We start from the raw sequence: 18740 nt of genomic DNA, 5'->3' as shown, positions 1-18740 counted from the left end.
TGAGACCTGGTTTCAGAGGCCATGTTCTAGCCCCTCATTAGGTAGCCTGTTTATTTCACTTACCAAACATTTATACATGAAACAGAAGACAAAGCTTATCTGGGAGTCAACACACTAGTGCCACAGTAGCGACTGTAGACTGCCTCCCAAGCACATACTGTCCCTCTGCTTTCTACAGCCTAAATGTCACTCTTGCTAGCATACAGCAACCTAAAGCTTCACTTCTCCTTGTTCTCTCAAGAATGACTGTCAGGGATCACCAGATCTCTCCTTGCCCTGCTCCAGGCAGGTATCAGAATCACCTGGTGAGCTTTAAAATACATAGATCCCAGAGATTCTGCTTCAGTAGGTCTGGGGCGGGAAAGACCTTCTTTCGAAAGGTCCCCAAGTGATTTTGATATAGAACCTCTGCTGACTATGGCTTGGAAATGACTGACCTAAAATACAACAGTAAATTCACCCTAAATACAAGTCTACATAAATTCAAGCTACTCAAACACCCATTGTTTTCTACTTTAGGAATTTATTCATTCTTTAGCACAAAGAATTGGTTGGTTGGTTATTTATTTAAATATCTACAAAGCCTACCTAAAAACTAATATGATTCCCATATAAGCCAATAATGGAATGTATGACTCAAGAAGGAAGTCTTAAAGTTTCACCTCTATCATGGGTACCATCAATGTCAAAAGACTTCTCTAGATGGTGTGGACAAGCTCAACACACAACAAAAAGAAAAAAGAGAAAAAAAGAGAAATGGACATAAATAACAGAGTGAGCTCATGGTTTTGCAATGTGTCTCAGTGACCACACAGCCAGTGCTCTAGGGTCTCTGTAACCCAGTACTCACTCATAAAGGCTACTTGGTAGAACCAAGACCAATTTTATTTGGTAATAAGATCTCCTAAAAGTTCAATGTTAAATCAGAAGCTAACAGCTTAAATTAAACAATGCACACTTGTACCAAAGGCATAAAAATGGTAATAAATGGCAAGAGAATGTCTTTGAACAAAGAAAAGAAATAGTTCTATTCAAAAAAAGAGTAAGACATCTTTAGTAAATAGCATAATAGCACAAAATATGGATAATAGTTAAAGTGTTATTCAATAGAAAGAACAAAAGAAACTTGAAAAACAGAAAAGGGGGGGCCACCCGGTGGCGCAGTGGTTAAGTGCGCACGTTCCGCTTTGGTGGCCTGGGGTTCGCCTGTTCAGATCCCAGGTGTGGACATGGCACCGCCTGGCAGGTCATGCTGTGGTGTCCCACATATAAAGTAGAGAAAGATGGGCATGGACGTTAGCACAGGGCCAGTCTTCCTCAGCAAAAAGAGGAGGATTGGCAGCAGATGTTAGCTCAGAGCTGATCTTCCTCAAAAAAAAAGAAAAACAGGAAAAGGATATTACACGTATAAGGACACAGACATACAAAAGTTTAAACAATGAAAGAAACAAAATGTTACTTTGAACTAAAATTAGATTATGAAAACAAGTAATCTGTCAATTTGGTTACTCTTTAGAAACATGGAAACAAATATAGGAAAGAAGGAAATACAAGCAATAGATTAACCAAGAAATTGGAGGGAGAATTATATATTTATAAATACCCAAAAGACACAAGGAGAGGAGAAGCAGCAAACAAAGACCTTATCTGACAAGGGACCAGAAAGAAAACAATGAAATAAACTGATTCCCAAGATAAAACCAAGTCACTATTATTTTATAGGTTCAACATACACTGACAACAAAAAATTTTAAATAGGAATAGAAAGCTGTAAGATACAAATAAAACAGAAACACAAGAAATACTAAAAACAATTAGGGTATCCTTTATTATTATGTAATAGTTCTGTATCATACTTCTGTGAATGTAAAATACCTTGTACCTGCTTTATGATACGTGGCAGTGACTAGGCTATACCAGAATTTCATTATACCAGAGTTTATCTAAATAAATACAAAGTAGTGGGCTGAAATAATTTAGAACTTTCAGTAATCCAACAGGACTATACTAAAAATAGAGGTGCTAACCAACACTGGCTTCCAAGGATGGTGTGTTCTTATCACAGAGAAATTATCGAAGGATTCTGAAAAAGTCCTGTTATATACAAAGAGATGAATAAGCCCAAAATCCTAACAGCCCTGATATTAGAGACCAAGCTTTAGTATTAGAGACTGCCAGAGCCTAGTAATGCATTGTACACATGGACAAATTTTAAGCTGGTGACAACACTAACAAGCATTCTCACAAATTACTACTGAAAATCTAACGTGCACCAGTGCAAAGATATACTATACTCTAGAGTAGTAATGTACAGTCTCCACATTGTTTTTCTAAAGATATACACTGATGTATGTTTCTCTGTCAAAAGAGATCTAAAAAACCAAATATATATCAAATAATTAGCTGAAGAACCAAATGCAGGATATTCTATGAAACCCAGAGACTATTCAGAGCCAGTCTGGGGAAGAATAAAACAACAAAGAAGCGCTTTACAGCCTTGGGTAAATCGTTTTGCCTCTTAGCTTTCTTATCAGCAAAATGAGGGGATTGCCAGATGACTTAAAATTCCGTTTGCCTTTAACATCCTACAGTTCTTTTGGGTTATCAATCAGATTCATCCTTATAAGTAAGTAAGAGGGGAACAAGTACCACCACTCTCCAGCTAAAAAAATCAGAAAGGAAATTTTAACAACTGCATCTAGTGAAGTTGTACAAAAGGATAGAACAAAAGGTGGTTCTCTAGCTTCACAGGCCCCTTGTCTGTAACCCAGAAATCAGGCAGAAGTCTCTGAAACCTATTCAGTTGCAGATGGCTAATGCACACCACTTTACCGAGTGGAATTTACATCTGAGGTCTAAGAAACTTAAAGAGGAATCCCTGTGGTAGGCAAAAATGCCACAAACATAAGAAACAATCTGCCAGACTGGCTCTTTCCTCCCTCCATTAGGATATGTTTTAAACTAGAGAGCTGCTCAAAGTCAGGGTATAATCACTGTTTGTATAACCCCCCTCCCTCCCGACCACACACAGAGGGGATCAAGATATCTGCTCTTTTCTTCAAAAAACTCTCACCCATCTAGGACATTAGGACTTTATTTCCTCCTTCCTTGCTGGGAAAGCTAGTATATCATCTATCTTTTTCAAAATAAGAAATAGAAGATTTAATTTCAATGTGAAAAATGATTAGAGCTATAGCTATATACAGTCATGCATCGCTTAACCAGGACACGTTTCGAGAAATGTGTCATTAGGTGATTTCATTGTTGTTCGAACATCATGGAGTATACTTACACAAACCTAGATGGTATAGCCTACTACACCCGTAGGCTATATTGTACTAATCTTTTCTTTTCTATTTTTTTTTAAGATTGGCACCTGAGCTAACATCTGTTGCCAATCTTTTTTTCTTCTTCTCCCCAAAGCCCCCCCAGAACATAGCTGTATATCCTAGTTGTGCTTCTGGCTGTGCTATGTGGGACGCAACCTCAGCATGGCTCGATGAGCAGTGCCAGCCTGATATGGTACTAACCTTACGGGACCACTGTCGTATATGCGGTCCGCCGTCGACTGAATCATTATGGGGCGCATGACTGAAAACAGTCAAGAACAAGATCAAAAAGAATTCTGGGGGCCAGCCCTGTGGCCAAGTGGTTAAGTTTGCGCACTCCACTTCGGCAGCCCAGGGTTTTGCTGGTTCGGATTCTGGATGCAGACATGGCACCGCTCATCAGGCCACGGTGAGGTGGCATTCCACATGCCAAAACTAGAAGGACCCACAATTAAAATATGCAACGATGTACTCAGGGGGTTTAGAGAGAAAAAGCAGGGGGAAAAAAAGAGTTCTGAATAGATAAAACAGCTCAAAATCTATGCACTCAAACTTACACTTAACTTGGCTCTCCCTCCAAGTCAGTTTACTCCTATTTTAGAGATAATTCAAACAATGGGGAATAGAAGAGATGAAGTATTAGAGGCAAAAAGCTAGGGCCAAAAGGGGACTGTTCTTCCCAAAGGAACAGGTTAGGAAACTTAACATCCAGCAGTGAGGAAGTACATTCCTAGTAGTCTGAATAAACTATAGGGGATCTAACAGGGAAAATGTTCATAACATAGAACATGAAGAAAAGTTACAAAAGAGGATGTAGGATAGGACTTCACCTTAGTTTAACAAAACTAGACAAACAGCAATTCTGGTGAGATTCCCCTACCTTAAGTCAGGCAGGCATTACATCTTGCCTGGACCAGTGCAATGGCCTCCTAACCAGCTTCCCTGCCTCCCCCTCTTCCTCCTTTACCACCCTTTTCCACAGTGGCCACAAAGTTTTAAAATGCAAATTCATTATCAGCAAGGAGACTTCCCTTCTGAAACCTCCCACAGGAAAATTCTCAGGCTGAAGTCTAAACTCTTTCACCTGGCCTACAGGGTCCTTCAGGGCCCTATCGGCAGATCTGTATTCAGCCTCATACACTCTGCTCTAACCATAATGAACTGCTTTCAATAGCCAGAACATTCTAGGTTTCTCTTCTCCTGCCTCTGGTCCTTTGTACATGCCATTCCCTCTTCTAGAATATACAAACAATTCAACTTCTATGAATTTACCCTACAGATGCACTAGTACATGTGGCTAAAGAGCTGTATGCAAGGAGGATAACTACTAGAACATCTTTCTAACAGCAAAAGATTGAAAACAACTCAGCTGTCCAGAAAAATGTGTACAGTACACTACCATTTGTGTTTTTAAAAAAGATCATATTTTGGGCCAGCCCTGGTGGCCTAGTGGTTAAGTTCAGCACACTCCACTTTGGCGGCCCAGGTCCAGTTCCTGGGTGCAGACCTACACTGCTCTGTTAGCAGCCATGCTGTGATGGGAGCCCACATTGGAAAAAAAAAAAATACAGGAAGATTGGCACAGATGTTAGCTCAGGGTGAATCTTCCTCAGAAAAGGAGGTCACATTTTGTTTTTAAAACTGTGTTAGATGTACATGCCTATTTATAAAAGCACAGAAAAAAAAAAACAAAAAAGGAACACATCAAACTATTAATAGTGTTTACCTCTGGGGAAAGAAAGCAAAAGGGTTCCTAGGTTCTAGTATAATTCTACAATTAGTAGGCTTCCAAAGAATGAAACTAAACATTATTCAGATCATACAAAAAAGTTTAAGACCAAATGAGGAAAGTTATAAGAATTGCCTCTGCAACCTCAACTCCTTCTAACACTTGGGCAGATACATAACTTCCAGTACCCTCTCCTCCTGCCTGCACTTCTGCAACAGAGTTCTGGCAAGGCTCTCGAATTCACTCAAGAAGTCTAGATAGACTTTACTGCCAGAGTAAACTAGGAAAAAACTCCTATTATTTCATTATATTTCAGACAGCTTCAGTACTTCCTACTGTATAGATTTCCTTTTTCCCTTTAAAAATTACACAGTATAGATTGTATAAGAGAACAGATTGGGGGTTGCTAGAGGCAGGGGATGGAGGGTGAGAGAAACAGGTACAAATTTATTACCAAAAAAACAACAAAAAAACACCACAGAATCTAACTGTGTTACAGATGTATGACATAACTTCACTGAAGGAGGGGGGGTATGTGTGAAATTTACCTAAGTAACTTAGGAAATAAGTAGAGACTATAAGACTAAGGACTAAAGGAACTATACATAAGCACTGTATTGTACTTAATAAAGTTGGGAGTACAGGTTAACAATTCTGATACCACTATACATGTATACGGGATTGAGCAAATAGGCAAAAAGATGATGAATAGTGGTGAAAAAAAGAGATAAAAATTTACAAAAAGAAAAGTAAGTATACCTCAAGCCCTTCCTTTGTGCTGTGCCAAAGAAAAAAGAGAAAACAAGGTCTAGCTCTTTCTATATGGTCACATTCTGTATACTTTTGTATTTGATCTTCCCTCCCTGCATGTAGTATTCCCTATTTAATCAACTAAATTAATTTGTACTCCTCCAAAAAATAGAAAGAAAGAAAGAAAAAACGAAACCTAATCTCTCCCAAAAAGTGTGGCTCCTGTGATGGAAATCCAGGCTTTCAATAATATTGCTTCAGGGGCCGGCCCCATGGCCAAGTGGTTAAGTTCATGCACTCTGCTTTGGCGGCTCAGGGTTTCGCAGGTTCGAATCCTGGGTGAAGACATGGCACCGCTCACCAGGCCATACTGAGGCAGCGTCCCATATGCCACAACTAGAAGGACCCACAACTAAAAATACACAACTATGTACCAGCGGGCTTTGGGAGAAAAAGGAAAAATAAAATCTTTAAAAAAAAAAATAACAATAATAATATTGCTTCAGCTAAAAGTTTATAGATTAATTAAGGTAATAATGTATTTCTTGGTTCTCAGCTATAACTTGCCCTCCCCAAAACAAGAAAACCAAATTATATAGGAGAAAACTCAGATAAGCAAGAATATCTATATTTGGTTTATATCCATACTCCCCTCCCCATATACCCACATATTTACTTTCATACAAGAGATCATAATGTATATACTATTTGATAATCTGCTTTATGTAGTATGTCTCAAATATCTCTCCATTTCAGTATATTTCTATACATATGGTAATGGTTTCATGACAGTCTATTATATAGACGTATCCTAATTTAATCAGACCCCTATTGTTGAATACCGTTATTCTTAGTTTTGGTAATTTTGCTTTACCTAATTAAAAAAAAAAAAAAGAAAGAAAAAAATCTATTTGCATTATAAAAAACCATGTCATACAAACTACAGAAAATCAAGAAGTCACCCCAAACGTAACCACCCTCACGCTACTAGTTTTTTATTTTGTTTTGACTGGTGTTTTGATGTCTGTCTGTTTAGCCTTTTTTCCCTAGGCATTCAAACAATTACTTACTGAGCTCTTGCTATGTGCCGGGTCTTGGTTTGGGTTTTTCTTTACTTTGATGCCATAACAATTAATTTTTTTGTACTATATTTTTAAGAATACCTTCTCATAAGCATTTTGCTGGTTAATAATCTTCCCAATCAGCTTTTCTTAGTGGTTGCTGAAGATCACTCCCAACATGGGATGTGACCCTGTTTACTTATCCATTTCTCTAATGGTCAACAGATTTTCTGATTAATTTCTTCATTCATAAATCTCAGTTTAGTTCACTAACTTTCATATTTTCTGGTGGTCATAACTGTTCAGTTTAATGCAAAATACATACAATTACCAACTGCCGCTAAAGTCTAAAGAGCATCGCTTCACCTCTAGACAGCACATTATAGTTACAGTTACAAATACATACATTTTCCCCTAACAATACTTCATTTAAGTGCCATATGCCTAGAACAAGGTAGATGCATCATTTTACAAATGAGAAAAGGAAGGCACAAGGAAGTCACCCCTAATGGACTTTCCCAAGGCCATATAGCATCAAGCTGCATGGCTAAGCCTTGGTGCCCTAACAGGACTGAAATCAAATTTTATGCTTCTTTTCTATTTCCTGATATACCTGTATCAGGGGCTCTCCTCCAGAAAGCCCTTCCCAACATCTTTGACCAACTCCTGTAACCTGTACCCTGAACACACTTTTATCAAAGCATCACCAAGACTTATTTACAGACCTCTTGCCCCGTACTCTACTTTAGACCCTTAGGAAAAGGATCCTTTTCTTATTGGTCTTTGAATCCCCAAGTACCTAATGCAGTGCCTGGCACAAAGTAGAAAGGCAACTGTTCAGAGCATAGAACAAACACATTACAAGTGTTCAGTAAGTACTGCAGATATTTAGAGCACATCTAAATATCCAATTGATCCAATTCACATCATTTCAGAGAAAGTCACACTTCAGTATACCTAGAACCAATTAGCTTCAAATATAAAACCTGTATTCAAAGAGCAGGCATTATCAATAGAAAACGTAATTCTTAAGCACCACTTACATTAAAGCAATACACTAGTAACAATATTTACTAACTGTAAAACACACAAAATAGTTAAGAATAGATACTTCTGAATAATTATCTTAGGAGTCACAAGGTCCATAGCTTAGGATTTAGCCATTTTATTAGCGCTGACTACTTAACTTGAATTGGGGCAGAGGGGTTAACAAAAATCAGTATAAATTGTTAATTATGCTTGAGTTAATGTGACATTTGTTTTCAAAATTCTGTTTTACAAATTTACAGTTTGGGATCTGATTTTGCTTACTGCTTCCTCTTTTAAATTATAGTTTTTATATCATTGGAATGGTCTTGATGACAATACTTCTGACTTGGTCCAACCACCTAGAACTACCTACCTATCTGTGCAGAGCTCTTGTGCATGTTGAGCATGTGTAGGAACATGCATGCAACCAAACAAGCACATTTAATACAATTTAACTTCTATATTCCACAGTAGGATACTACAGGGGACAAAGGAAGGAGCTGTTCTATAGTTCAAAAGTATTGCTTCTCAAATGTTTCCACTGTAGTGCCTACACGAAGAACGTTTCCCACTCCCAGGCGCTCATGCCCCATTTTGTTGAAGATTTGTACTATCTTAGACAGTCATAGAGAATACACATTCTGCCCCTAAAATATACGTTTTAGTGGAAAAAACTTAAAATTATTTACAGTTAAGTAACTTAACTCACTGCCCCCTCAATGAGCACAAGTGAAGCTCCAAAAAGATGGGTCATGTTTATCTTGTGGCTTCAAGTACCCTGGAATCATACCATTTTGTACCCTAAGGGTATTGATATCCCAGTTTGAGAAACAGGGATCTAAGCAATTAAACTAGCCATAACACTTAAGTTTTCCTACAACCCCATTCCCCAAACTCTTAAGGCTAGTTTTCTCAATAGCTTTTCAAAACAGTATTGTTTCTCTTTTTAGCGGCTTATTAGTATGCAATCTGTGTCAACATTCCTAAAAGAACCTGCAAGGCACAAGTTATTTCTGGATCGGGACAGAACACTAACCCCTAGACCTTCCCATCTATCAACTATCAAGCTGCTGATTTGGAAAACAGAGATCTGAAGAATAGCAGAACTTTTACTCCTGTTCCCTTCTTCTCTATCTGCTCCAGGCAAAGCATGCAAGAAAAATCTTAGTAGTCACTTAGATGATTCATTTATATAAATTTATCTAATCTCAGCATTTCTAACTCCAACCTCTACAATCCTCTTTGCTGTTACACAAACGCAATTAAACTATTCTCACATTTTCTAGGGGATAAGAAAAATGTGCTTTCTGGTCGTCTGAAAAGAGATAACTTTCAGACCCACAACTCTACTTTGTTGTTTATGAGATGCCAAAGCTTAGCAGACCCCGACATTTATGAGAGTCCTGTTTCAAGTTCCCTATGATTTCCATTATATTTTATAGCAGAAATTGTAGACTAAAGTAAATTTTAAGTGACTCTCAAATGCTTAAAAAAAAAAAATTTGATAATGACTATAACACCCTGATGCAAACGCAGATCATCAGCTAGGCAAACTCAAATTAATTAAGACAATTTTTATCCAGGATACCAGCTTCCCCAAGAACAGGATTCCATCTGTTTCTCATCAAAATTACAAACTGCCAGAGGCCATGGACTTTTGAGGTCATTTGCCAAGAATCAAAATATACATTCTAAAGGTTTCTACAGAAAAGCAGCCACCATTTCCTGAGGTCTTTCTACATACATGCTCAGAATGATACCTAATGTTTTATACACATTCTCATCAACTCCCAAAATAGCCTCTATAATTGGTGGTGTTCTCTCACAAATGAGGACTGTAGGAATAGAAAGGTTAAGTAACTTGCTCAGTGTCACCCAGCTAGTAGATGGCAGTGCAGAGTTTCAAACTGAGGACTCTGATTAGAAAGCATGTATGCCTTCAATCACCCACCATCCTGTATCTCCTATACTCAAGAATGATCCAGGAAATCCTCCAACTCCAGGAGGGTTTTATTACTTCTATTTTTAAGACCAAGAAATGGAAATAGCATTTACCTCTCCGTGGCTGCAAAGTCAGTTTGAGGAGGGAAAACAGAACCCAGCTTTCAAGCCCCAGATCAGCAATCTGTCCACTAGTGCATCTTGTTCCTTGGCCCCAGGTCCGTGATCATTCTAAAATAGAAGCACAAATCATTTTATGAACACTAAACACACAAGTGCATAAACAGCATGAAAAGCAAAACGGGGGCAAGATGAAGACTGATAAAATTGGGAAAAAAACAATATACCTGTTAACATGTCATCCTACTAATGGAGCCATTCCATAAATGTCTATCAAACCAGTAATCAAACACTCACTTTTTAGACATTTGCTAAATAAATATATAAAGGACTAAAGATTTGTGATTATCAAAATAGCACCCTTTTGTGATCTTACAAGCAATAATGGCACATGTATGTATATTCAAACTACCAAAAATTAATTCTTATAGACGCAGTAATAGTCCTTTAACAGTTTATTTCCTTATCTTCAGCAAGCTGTGGTTTTACTGCTTAAGTTAGTTTATACCACAAGACCGTATTTTTCAGTTTAATAAGATAACTATGTGGGGAGCTTTCACTGGCCTTTGAAAATCCTAGCAGTACAGTAATGAAATACTCTTTTTAGTCAAATAATGAAATACTTTTTTAAAGTCAAATTGTTAGCTGACAATTTTCTCCCCAAATACAAATAAAGAGCTGTCAAGCTTCAGTCAGTGGTAGAATGGAACTTACCTCCAAAGGGGGCGGGGAAAAACCAACTCCCAAGTGAGAAGAGCTAAATTTGAATTAAGAGTTTCCAAAGAATCTGGCACATGTCGTACAACTAAGAGGGAATCTACCCCATAGTTAACTAAAGCCCACAAAACTAAGCTGATGTAATACTGTTTTAGATGAAGCTGTCTTCTCTGTTGAGAGGCAATTTACAACAACATAAATAGAGGATTAGTGTATTTAGTCCAAAAAACACTTTTGTACTGGAGTCCATATATTTTCACTAGCATGCCTCAAATGGAATGAAATTTTACGCCCTTGAAAATTCTAAGGGTGACTAAAAATGAGGATTAAGTGTGAAAAAAATCACTGTTCTTGGGGTATATGTTAGCGTCTAGATGTAATGCTACAACTTTACACTCAAATACTAAACATGGAGAAAATGCACAAAGATACTGTCAGGGAAGATCTGAAGATAGTGACTAGAGAAAGTTTAGGGACGTTTAAAAAAACAAATATGGAGGCCAGCCCCGTGGCTGAGTGGATAAGTTCGTGTGCTCTGCTTTGGAGGCCCAGGGTTTTGCCAGTTTGGAGCCTCGGCGTGGACATGGCACCGCTCATCAGGCCACGCTGAGGCGGTGTCCCACATACCACAACTAGAGGGACCTACAACTAAAATATACAACTAGGTACTTGAGGGATTTGGGGAGAAAAAGCAGGAAGGAAAAAAAAAAGATTGGCAACAGTTGTTAGCTCAGGTGCCAACCTTTAAAAAACAAAACAAATATCATATGCCAAATCTACACATCTAATTGAGAACCATGGTCTTCAAAGTTTTACATTACTTGCCATTATTGTCCTTTCTAAATCTGTATGCTCTTTCTCAAAGTATTAAATTATGATAAATCTTAGTTGTTTGAAGAGGGACGTAATTTTTAGCAAATGAGCCCAAAGTCATCTGGAACCAAGATAGGTAAATAAGGTAGACAGATGGTCAACTAGGTTTATGATTTAAAAATATGAAATGGAGCCTACAAAGTAGATGATGTGGAGTGAACCAGATGCCAACAGCATCCCTGAAGCAAAAAAACAGTCTCTAGAGGTCACTTTCTGCCACCAGGCACCAGTGTGCAAGGCCCCGCCACAGGACTCCTCCTCAGGGCCCTAGTCTGCCACAGGTGGCTTCAGCCACTCCCAAGGAACTCCCTAAGCTACCCAAAGTCTTAGGTGGGTGTCTTTTTTGTTGTGTGTTCTTTAAAGTAAAATCCTGAAGCTCCTAGAATTTTAATGCATCTTAAGGATAACCTTTATAGCTCCTAAATTTTCCTATGTTGGTTCAATAGATCCCTAAGGATAACGGTTACGACTACTCTTAAATAAGCAGTATTTTCCTGTGTGGGCAAACATTCCTGTTGTAATCTTCCTCATACTACTGATTTAAGTAATAAGTTCCTTTGGGTAACCTTATATCCTCAATTTATTCTCTCTGTAGATTTTGTTTTCCAACAAGAACAAAGTATGAATCCTGGCATACAGAAAATCTCAAAGGATAACAACTATGTGGACATGGTCTATACCATTAAAACAGCATAAATGACATATGAGACCAAGAAGCTGATGACTGCATCCGGCACAACTGAATCAAAAAGCAAAATACGGTCTGTGAAGCACAATGATAACCTGGGAAAACAAGCTTTACTCCTGGCTCAGTTGCAGATCTGCTGGATTTTAATTTTTAACCTGTGTGGACCTTATTTCAATAAATAAAATGTGACAACCACCACCCACAATTTCAAAAGTAAAATAAAACTGAAGATCAAAAGAATGCAAAAAATTGCAAAATGGACTAACAGACAATTAAACATGGTTTTATTCCCAAACCTGACACTCCCATCAATACTACTGCATTTAGTTACTTCGTGCAATTTTATTGTGGAGGAGGGGGAAGAAGGAACATTTTGTAGGGTTCAAAAAAGGGATGTTGAAAGACTCTCCTATAGAGGCAGACTGCTGCAAAATCCTATAGATTGAGATTACACATAGTGGACCAGACAACTCTGCTTAGTACCAGACTGTTTTAATTTCTTCATAAGCTTAACATAGCTCTCCAAAAGAAAAAAAAAGTTAATCAAGACCACCTTCTCTCCAAAGCAACCCAAGTTGCTATTTAAAATGCTGCATGATACCAAATTAAGGTACTAGAATATTTCAGGAAAAAGGAAAAAGAGTAAACTCTGGCAGCTTAACAGGAAGCTTTTTAATGATGCAAGAAGAGTTAAGGGCAGAGTAAACTTAATATAGACACCCCGTTTAACTTCTTTTGCCGCCTATAGGGGACGTGAAATTTTAACTTTCCTAGTCGATATAAACTCAAAGAAAGCATGAAGACTACGGCTAAAATGTTTACTTGATGCTGAACTCAGGGCTACAGGAAGTCAACTACTAAAGAGTAGTTACATTAGGCACAGATATTTATAAACCAACTGCAGCTAGTAACCCAGGATTCAATTACAACATCAACCCTCATATTTCAGCGTATGGGCAAATTACCAGTGGAGTCAAGAATAAATTCATTCTACCCTACTGGCGCTTTAGATTGGGTTGCACAATCCTGGGGCAGAACTGCCTTTGCCTAGCCCTAGAGCATCAGGTACTAAGTACTGTACTAAGTTGGCGTCAGGACATTTTAAAGAGGGAGGGAAACTCAAGGATCACCTGAACCAATTAAGCCAGCCCATAATCCCGAATTCAGGAATTTGTCACGTCACTTGAGACCAGAGTAAATTAAGTTTTGATCCCTTTGAGATCTCTTAGCGCACAAAGTCAGGATATCACTGCAAGGGGAGTCCCACCCTGGCTCGAGAAAAACTACTTGGTGCGGAACTCTTGTCCTTTCCGCCCCCAGTGAGGGGCCGCACCGGTCGGGTTGGGCGAGGAGACCCGGTGCAAGTTTGGGGGCGCAGCAGGGCCCGGCGGGGGTGGCGAGCGCGCTTCCCCCCGCCCGCTCAGGCGGCGTTGAGGCGCGAGCACCTCAGCCAGCCTTGCAGAGGGAGCTCTCGGCAGCTCCGGGGTCCCTCTGCTCGCAGCCGCAGCAGCGCCGCCTGCGCCACTCGGCGGAGACGGAGACCAGCGGCGGCGACGCGCGGACTGGGAGCGACCGCCGAGCAGCCAAGCTACGGGGGACGCTCGCAGGGCGGCCGGGTAGGTTCCGGGGACCGGGCGGGCTGGAGGATGGGCAGCCAGAGAGGCGTCGGCCACGGCCCGACACCCATACTGAACGCAGACCCGACTGCGCGCGCGGCGGCAGTGGGTCGGAACCCTTGAGCGAAGCAGACGCGGAAGCCGGGGCGCGGAGACAGGCTCTCCGCTGAGGCCACCCGCTGCGGGTGGGGCGGAGGGCAGAGGGCGGGCCGCGGCCGGGCGATCGGCCGGGCCAAGAGCCGGCCTCGAGGGCAGAGACAAAGGAAGGAAAATGGAGTCGCCGGCGCGCGGGCCTGTGTCGCCGCCGCCGCCGAAGGCCTAGCGTGCCGCCAGGAGGGAGGCCTAGCGGGCGGGTGTAGGGAGTGGGGTGGGGGGGGGGCCGGCCGGGCCGCGGCGGCGACGGGCAATGGCGGCGGCCGCGCCGCAGCAGGGACGGTAGAGGGAGACAAACACCCCCCGGCGGCGGCGCTGGCGCCGGGCTGCAGCCAGCGCCGACCGGAGCGGCCCCATCGTGACACCTAGAGGCGGCCCGCGAAACCTCCTCCACCCCGGGCCCCCTTACCTCCGCGCCACACCCCCCGCAGCGCCCGCTCCGCCGCCGCTCCACCGCTCCGGCCACCCGGCGTCCCCGGCCAGCTCTGCGCACCCGCTCCGGCTACCGCCGTCGCCGCTGCCGCCAAAGAAGCAGCTCCGCGCACGGTTTAATCGCTCCACAGGCTCGGACACAAAATGGCGGCGGCGCGGTGCAGTGCGCCTGCGTCGGCGCTGCCGGGGCCGCGGGTGCTGATAAGGGAAGGGACGGGTGGGGGGGCCGGCCGGGCGACGAGTGGAGGGCGGGGGAGGAAAGGTGAGGGGAGGGGTTGGCGCAGGGCAGCATGGGAGGCGGCCCCGGGCGCCAACTTTCAAAAGCGGGCGCGATGGCGTCACGGAACGCGCCGCGAGTCTCGTCATGCCGCACGCGCCCTCCCGCGCCCTCGCTGGGTCGCGCGTGGGCTCTGCGAGCGTCGCGACGTCCGGGTTCCAGCTGGGTGGGGCTCCTTGGGGGGAGGCCGCCGCCTTCTGGGCAGTCCAGGTCCCGGGTCTGCTTGACCTGGTTCCCTAGCCACAGTCTCCCGCCCTGAACCCGTAAAGGGGGAACAGGAGGGTATTTGGAGGAAACGCGCGCGGGGCTAGGCCGTGGGGCTAAGGCGGCTCTTAGGCCGGGCCCCGCCCCACTCTCCGCCCTAGCCGGGCCGGACCCGCCCACCGAGCGCCGCACCGCAGCCTGCCACCGAGTAAGGCTGGGCCGGTCCCCGCGCAGTCCCAGCTCCTCAGAAACAATCCAGCGCCCAAGAGCGACGGCGAAAAGGGCTGTCTTTGCCCAGCGGCTTCTGGGCATCTCTCCGCCTTAGAAGAGGGCCTCCTAAAACCGGGTGCGAGACTAGAGGGCGAAGGCCTCTTCTTGGTATCCCCAGGCCACCTCGGCGCGGAGAGGCCTTTGGAAGACCAGACGATGCTTTTACACAACCATAGTAGTTGTCTTTTGCCAAAAGGACTTTCTGTTTTCGGCGCGGTGTAATTTTGTATTTTAAAACGTGCATTTCTTGTCTTGGCCCTGAGAGCTGTTAAGTTCTCTATAGGCGGAGTGCTTCAGCCCCTCACAGTGCGGTCGCCCTTCCTCCTCCCCAGGATGCACCTGCGGACTCTACCCACCCAACGATAAAGTTGATCCACAACTGACTGGAAGATGTTCTGGTGGCTCCGGGAGTTGGGAATCTGACTCAGGACGGTATCACGCACAACAAACGGACCCAGCGTCAAGGGGACAGCTTCTGCTTTATTCAGCTGATTGCTCCCATTAGGAGAATGCTGCCTCGATAGTGACAGATCTTCTGTTTTGTTTTGTTTTGCTTTAAAGGGAATCAGAAACCTGTTTTTTAATGTAAAATCTCCAGATATTTGGATGTTGGCAACTAAATCAGATATTTTTTAACTGCATGAGCTGATTAAACCACAAGTGTGGGCTGTCAGTTAATGACCTCTGACTAGGAGGAAAGAGTGAAGAGAAGTTCCAAGGGCGAATCCTAGGCACTCCAGCATTTAGAGAGGGAGAGAGAGAGTAATGGGGAAGGAGACTGAAAGGGAGCAGCCAGGAAGGCAGAAGGCAGGCTCATCCACAAAGTGTTGAGTTATGGAATCCAAGGGCAGAGAAAGTTTCATGTAGAAGGGGAGTCCTCAGCTGTTTCTGGTGCTTGCGAGAGGTTAACTTGGGCCAGAGACATGGCTATTTGGTTGGTCACCTTGGAGGTCACTACAGAATATCATGGGTGACCTTGGCTTGATTCATGTTGGTAGATCAGAGATGTGGACCCGACTATAACCGGTTGAAGAGTGAATAAGAAGGTTAGGAAATAGAGACAGCACATATAGGCAACATGAGAGAAGTTTTGCTGTGAGGGAGAAAAGAATTTTAGGGATAACTATAGAAGGATATGGGGTCAAGGGAGGAGATGTTTTAAAAAATGGTGGGTTCTAGAGCATGTTTATGTGCCATTGGGAGTGATACATGAGGAAGAAGTCTTGCTTGACTTATATAGGAGTGAAATCTATGGATGGATTTAAGGAAATGTGGAGGATTGACCTTTGATAGGAATAGGATGCTTCTACCGTGATTAGGGTAACAAAAGTGAAGATGGATGCATGGGAGAGGGAAAGCAAGCTTACAGCTTTGCTAGTTAGGACTGCTTTGGCAGCACTGGGTACCCACTTGAAGTTTGTGATTATGAGTCTAAAGTTAAAGCAGTTGGCCCAGTATGTGGTTTTTCTACAGTAACGTTCAGCTCCTTGAGTACACACATGAAGAAAAAGGATAATTTGGTTTCTGAACACTAGGACCCAAGTTTTCTGATGCCCAATCTCAGGTACTTTCCTTATGTGATTAGCTACTATTCTACACATGAAGAAAAAGGATAATTTGGTTTCTTAACACTAGGACCCAAGTTTTCTGATGCCTAACCTCAGGTACTTTCCTTATGTGATTAGCTACTATTCTATAAATGTGTGAAGTATTTGGAAAATTTATATGTGACCCCTTTTTCTAGAAACCAAATGATCTCATTTGTACTTTATGTACACCTTAGGACTCAGCCATAAAGAAGAGGGAAACTTAGAGGAAAATTACCAAGCAGATACCTCTGGAATATTTGCATTTTGCATTTTCTTCAGTCCTCTATCCTAAACATCTTCTGGTATACTTGGGAACTATGTACTAGAAACAATAAAGCTGACTGGTGCTTAGCTTCTTTGTCTTCCTAGTACCTTTAATAAACTGATTAAATCACTTTCTGTAAGACTTTACCTCAAACCATCTTCCTTATCTTTAAGAATAAGCTATAAGAATGTCTTCTATGGCTTTAATGTGGGCAAATATAAGGCAATGTATTTAGATGGAAAAAAACAACTATAGTTACAACTGCTATAGTCTGAATATTTGTGTCCTCTCCAAATTTATATGTTGAAGTCCTAATGCCAGATGTGATGGTATTAGTAGGTGGGGCCTTTGGGAGGTGCTTAAGTCGTGAGAGTGAAACCCTCAAATGGGATAAGTGCCTTATAAAAGAGGCTTCATAGAGATCTCTAGCCCCTTCCATCATGTGAGGACAAAGCAAAAAGGCAAAGGCTGTCAACTAGGAAGAGGGCCTTCATCAGAATGCAACCATGTTGGTGCCTTGATCTTGGACTTTCCAGCCTCCAGAACTGAGCAATAAATTTCTGCTGTTTATAAGCCTCCCAGTCAGTGGTATTTTGTTATAGAAGCCTGAATGGACTAAGACAACAACTATATTTATATTCTATCAACTATATTTACAAGTATATGACCTCTGAGGCATCAGTTAGAAGCCAGGAATGGGGTCCAAGTGGCCTTGGAGCCTTTCTGAATACAAAGATCCCACGTGCTGTTCTTACACAGCCCGAGAAAATACTGAGGACCACTAGGAAGGAAGAAAAGGAAATGTTTTCTTCTCCTTATAGGAAATCATCATGTGTCCTTCATGGAATCAGCTCCAAACACCAAGGAACGAAAAGCCAAACCAAAAGGATAGGAGCTCCAGGCTGGAGAGAAACAAGCTGAGAGGAAAAAGTAATATGATGAGAGCCTGTGAAACAGTTGGGATGATAAAAATAAAGATGAATTTGTTTCCTGCAGTACTACCCCCGACTACCTCACCAATGAGAACTGCAGTGATTTAAAAGTACTCAGTGATTTAAAGAAGTGTTCTTCCCATGGACTGTCTCTTAGGTTTGTAGTCCACAGGAGTTCAGGGCATTATCAGCAGAAGGTTCTCAGCTTACCACATGGCACTGGTGAAGTCACCACATTCTAGGATCTGGCCCTCAGTGTCACAGGCAGGACCAGAAATGTAGTCTGTATTCCGAGAGTGGATTCCTTCCTTGGGGATTCATCAGGTTCACAGGAACTTGATGGACAAGCAGAGTGCTGTTTTACTAACTGGCAAGTGGACCAGTGTTATCGTGCTGGTAAAAGGCATGTTCTCTCCCTACAGGAGAGTGTCTTGGGAAGCCAAATTACTAGAAAGCTTTGGTGAGCGGTTAATTAGTGTAAGAGATGTTATATAGCTTAAATGTTTAATGTGACCCTCTCTGGATGCTGGATTCAGATTGTCCAGCATTCAAGTCTTGTCTTAGCTCATTATTAGCTATGTGATCTTGGGTAAATTATTAACAACTCAATTGCAGGTTTCTTCTCTATAAGATAGGATGATAATTGTACTTCACACAGTGGTAAGGATTAAACGAGAAAATGCAAGTAAAGCTTTTGGCACAGTTCTAGGCACCAGTAATCATACCATAAATGTAAACTATTGTTATTACTTCTTTTTATGCTTC

The 18740-nt window shown here is 42.2% G+C and overlaps 1 protein-coding gene and 1 long non-coding RNA gene across 5 annotated transcripts in view; one reads left to right on the top strand and one right to left on the bottom strand.

Moving 5' to 3' along the window:
- Positions 1–14974, bottom strand: part of CTCF (CCCTC-binding factor) — a 48299-nt gene extending 33325 nt beyond the window's left edge. For 2 of the 3 annotated variants that reach the window (XM_044761007.2, XM_044761009.2), the window contains exons 1-2: positions 14416–14974; positions 9954–10070 (exon numbers count right to left, since the gene is read on the bottom strand). The gene's annotated coding sequence lies outside the window, so the exon portion shown is untranslated. The remainder of the gene's footprint in view (positions 1–9953; positions 10071–14415) is intronic. The other variant, XM_044761010.2, reaches the window with a different exon arrangement.
- On the top strand, positions 13256–17177 carry LOC106822430 (uncharacterized). Of its 2 annotated transcripts, none has more exons than XR_011498991.1 (2): positions 13256–13853; positions 15522–17177. It is a non-coding gene; the product is annotated as an uncharacterized lncRNA (long non-coding RNA). The 2 variants fall into 2 exon arrangements; XR_001395907.3 differs by having other exon boundaries at positions 13419–13853; positions 15453–17177.
- Positions 17178–18740: the final 1563 nt, after the last annotated feature.

Source organism: Equus asinus, chromosome 28 (assembly GCF_041296235.1).
Source record: "Equus asinus isolate D_3611 breed Donkey chromosome 28, EquAss-T2T_v2, whole genome shotgun sequence".
Classification (NCBI taxonomy): domain Eukaryota; kingdom Metazoa; phylum Chordata; class Mammalia; order Perissodactyla; family Equidae; genus Equus; species Equus asinus.
This window is presented reverse-complemented; position numbering and strand designations above follow the sequence as displayed.